Here is a 5,030-nt window from a genome sequence, read left to right as displayed (position 1 = left end):
AATATACTAAATACAGATTTTCCTTGAAAAGGAAGATAGTTTGGAATGTTTTCATTTTTAAAATGGGTGAGTACTTTAATGATCCAATAGCAAATGAGGGGAAGCTGCTAAATGCTTATGAACACATTTAGAAATACCTCCAAACCTGCTGGTGAATATGACTCTTCATGGAGATGTATAGCGAAATAATGTACCACAAAATTTTAAAAGGCTTTTCAAAACTGGGAGAGGCGATTATTCTAAAAGTTATAATAGTCCTTTAATTTTCCTGCTGTGGAATATTCTACAGTTAAACACTCTTCTCTCTGTCTATTAAAAAAAAATATAAATGTAATTGCTGTAAATTAGAACTTGAAACTAAAATGAGACTAATTAAAACTGGTTGTTGAGCATGGGATGGAACAAAAAGAAGTGTGAAATATTGGAACCAACTTTCAAAATTTTAGGGTTTTTTTAATGATCAAATGCCTACAAATCAAAATTATTTGGGTAAGTGTTGGGGTAATTGACAAAAACAAAACAGACTGTGCCATGTGAAAGACCAGGATGGATGATGACTAGAAATTCCTTCAGGATTTAATTTTAACAATTTCTGGCCAAAGGTTTTTGTTTCTTCGGGGGGTTTTTTTGTTGGTTTTTTTTTGTTTTGTTTTGTTTTGGCTTTTTTTTTTTTTGTTGTTGTTGTTTGTTTGTTTTTTTAGGGGTTTTTTCACTACTGTTAAACCTGCACTTTCACTAGCTGAGGATCCTGCATAACCAGCCATTGCAAATTTTCTCATTTTATGGATATTGCTAATTTCAGCAATATCCCATTGCAGCAACTTGTGCCAAGGCTGCAGCCTTGTTTAATGCCAATGTGAAACAAAATTAACAGAAGAAAATCTGAGTGTGAAAGTGAAGTAGATTAACAATATTTAGAACAATATGAACTTGTATCCGTTTAGATAAAGGAGCAATCCTTCTTCTCCCAGAGTCTGGGCCGTTCATCACAGAAAATTCTTGAAGTGTGCAGCTGTAAGTATTCAGATTTTTGTACAGGGGTGTGTATATAACACACTGGGCATCAAGTTACCATTGTAGCAATGCATCTGAATTACGGACCACTGCTTCCCAATTGCTAAGCAGTAGCAATTAATGGGCTGGAAGCTACTTTTTCTCAGACGTACTTCTGGGATGCCTCCATCTCTGGTCATTTGCACTTCCAGTCTATTCCTGTGTCTCCGAGGTGTTACTAAAAGACAGATTGTATCAACTACCACCTTCTGGGCGCTAAGAGTTTGTCAGCACAGCTGTGTGCCTTTTCACACATGTCATTTCAATGCCCAAGAGCATTCCAATTTAATTGGCTGGAACAGTGTGAGCTGCCTGCCTTGGTTTATACTCAATGCGGTTACAGAACTGGGTGCTGTCATTGGCTGATGATTCGCAAACTGTTTAAATTATCAATAGAAACTAATAACTAATCTAGTAATTAAACAAAATTAAATGCCTACTTGTTCTGCTACTTTCTTTCCATTAGAGAAACACTTTTAGTTGTACTCAGTGTTAGCCTAATTTTTTCCCCTGATGTCCATAAAATTCCCAGTCCATAAATATTCATCACCTACAAATGTGCGTTTTACTTTATATCAACTATGGCCCCACATCTCAGAATGATATATAGTGGGTGTGTGTAGCTAAAAATTGATCAGACATATTTCTGTCTATTTTGTCACCATTTGTGAAAAACAGCCTGTCTTCCTGAGAAGAGATGATCCTGGAGAGTAGACAAACATGTGAGCTTGCTGTTGCTTGGTCCTAACATGTAGCAAGATTCTACAGGGTTTGACCTTGATGCCTACATGAATGAGAAACTGAGTATTGGCAGAAAGGGTTTCTGGAGCAGAGATGGTCTTTCTGTTTTTCACTCACAAGCTCCAATATTTGCAAATATACCATATATGCAACTGTAACTTTTATGACCTAGATAGAGTCATTCTATAATTTCCTTTTAAAGAAGGGTTTGTTCTTTAAACTATGACTTGCTTTGATGGTATGTTGTATTCATTCCAGCCAATAATTTTTATTGTACTTCTTTCAACTCTGGCTGTAAAATGCACATAGCATAAATGCGCTTCACCAGGGTATTAAAAGTTCAGTTACCAACAGTTTAGTCACAAAGTTCTCCCCAACCTAATTCTGTTATGCTCACAGACTTACCTTCATAAGAGATTAATATCCTACTGGTTTTTATTTGTTCATTCTTTTTTTTTTTTTTTGTTTTTTCCCAGTATTTCCACTCTGCTTATATGAAGAGCATTTGGCAGGTTCCCAGCTAAACAATGACTTCTAGCAGATCAAGTCAGCCAGGACACTTCTTTCATTAGAGTTTTGATGTTTTGTTTCTTCTACAATGTGAAAACAGCTCCTGCTGTTTCTACTGTATTTGTGAAATTGACTGCATGAAATACATAATCAATTGATTAGGTTTTCTTTAAATATTTACTAAGCTAAATACTCCCGTATGTATTAATACCAAATATAGTTTTTACTTCATCAACAGAAAGATCCCCCTTCCCAGTCCCAAATAAACCAGTTGTCCCAGGAGAATATGACATAAACTGAGCTCGTTTGATATTTAGATCTATTTCAATGTATTTCACAGATAGTGCAGAGCTTGGATCACTTCTGCTAAGACTGAAGTGGTTTGTGTAAGTGCCCACATAAATCTCAACCCATTTCAGTGTTTTCGGATGCACATGAGGGTATTGGAAGCATCTCTGGCTATTCTTTGTACCTTACTGCAGAGATCTGAGAGATTACTAACCCAAAATGAAATGATGACTAAAAGAGAGCAAACTCTACAGGAAGATTACAAAATTCCTTTCATCAAGCTCAGACTTGTGGGGTTTCATCCTGGAACTTCTGAGGATTATGTTTTGCATACTCCAAAGTTTCTTGCATTTTCCTATTAACTGATTCCTAATTACAGGCATCTGAAAGAAAAAAACCAGACATGCCTGTCTGGAGTACCACAGTGTGTTGATTCATTCCAGCCACTGTTTGCGTATACATATTTGAAGAGCATTTTCACCTACTTTTGTTTCAAGACTGCATGCTCTAGTAACTCCCTACTGTGTCCATATCACCATTTACTGTGTTGATCTGATACAGAGATTTGACAGATTTATGTGCTTCCCTAAGGCAGAAACACCACTGAATCAGAGAGGGGTTCTGATCTGTAGCACCAAGCAGACATGAAGCTATGTGATTTCATTAAGTAACACTGAAAAATGCAAATTCCTGGTAGTTTCAACACTTTTTGAAGTATTTTGCTGAATCGGGAGTTATTGCTAAGCATTCAAACAGTCCCACTCTGGTCTCTGGAATCACTATGTGTTGAAGGATGTGTTTTGCTACTCTAATTATGGGTTGAAACTCTTAAAAAAATGCTTGCCAAAAGCAGAACATCTACCAGTCCACTTCAATCTTCACACTATACTTTTTTGAAGAGAACTGGCATAGCTTTTGCTTTTTCTGTGCTCTTTTTCATAGCTATTAGCTAAATTCTAAATGGAATTCGCAAAATTTGGATTGCCTTCCTGCAGCTGAGATGTATTTAAAAATTAATTAAACTGGCAGTTTCTGATTGCCAGCTAAAACACATTTAATCACATTTTCATTCAATTTCAAAAGATGGAGTTCCTTTCTGACAGCTTGTCACCTAATGCATTCCACCAGATGAGCAAATAAAATTTGTTTTATCTTTCTAAGGATATGCATTGATCTGACTTGCAGTGTTTCTGTTTGAAATCTTGCCTGTCTTTGACTTAGAGACTGCTGCTCACACTCAGTATTTGATCAGAATTTTAACCTAGTGGATGTGTATGGCAACTTTGAATTTCTGTGGAACCAGGATTTTATTCACAAGTTTCATACTCTTATCTATGAGATTATTTTCACTCCTTTTCTGCTTTCTTTCTCTGACTTACAGATAGTTTGCCTCATATGTGGCCTCTACAGTGACTGTAACTGTATGTTGGCAATTGTATGACATGATCAAATATTGCAGAAAAAAACAGCTCTACATTTTTTTTGTTCAGCAACAAGTAGAATATTTACTGTTAGCTATAGGAACCTTGATGGCAGAGCTGGCAGGCTTTGCTTCATTATTGTTGTACACTTTAAACTGCTGAATGCTCCCCAACATTTAAAGTATAATGAAGAAAAACACTTGTCATGGATAGTGACTTGTAAGTTACACAAGAATTTGCTTAGGAAAAGCAACGGTAATGACAGAACTTTAGGACAGTTGTATTTAGACTGGTGTGCGAACCCAGAGTATGCACAAGAAAGCCTGTTGGAGTGTGGAAAGAGAATAACTTTTGTGCCATTAGCAAAAAAAAAAAAAAAAAAAAAAAAAATTAACTGTCTTTATTTTTTATCTTATCTCTTTTGTTTTATATTTTATGTCCATTTTATGCAGATGTGGGCTGCAGCTTGTTGTTTTTGAAAAATACAAATCCTACTGCACTTAGTATCCAGTGAACAGATAAAGAGGAGTTACCACATACTCACACTGAGAAGCATTAAACATTTTGTCCAATTAAGGATTCTGTTGTGGAAAAAACAAGATATAGCTTACAGATATCCAAAACTTTAGCTTGTAGATATCTAAAACTTCTGGTCTCTTACACAAAGCATGGTTTACCAGTCTAAACCCACAAATATAGAGATGAGTGTCCATCCTGGACCTTTGAAATCAGACCATCACCATGAGAAACCCAGAGAAAGATGTTAAATTACGACAACTGATCTGCCAGGAAGAAAATACCTGTCTAGTTTGGTTTATTCTAAATTTTTGGGAAACTCCATCCTAGTGCAGAAATACTGATTGCAATGGTTGTGTGATGTGGACCTGTTGGAGCCAGTCCAGAGAAGTCCAGAGCTGATCAGAGGGCTGGAATGCTTCTCCTGTGAAGACAGGCTGAGACAGTTGGAATTGTTCAGCCTGGAGAAGAGAAGGCTCTGTGGGGACCTTGTAACACCTT

Source organism: Catharus ustulatus, chromosome Z (assembly GCF_009819885.2).
Source record: "Catharus ustulatus isolate bCatUst1 chromosome Z, bCatUst1.pri.v2, whole genome shotgun sequence".
Taxonomy (NCBI): Eukaryota; Metazoa; Chordata; class Aves; order Passeriformes; family Turdidae; genus Catharus; species Catharus ustulatus.
The sequence above is the reverse complement of the archived record's forward strand: the minus strand, read 5'-3'. Positions refer to the sequence as shown.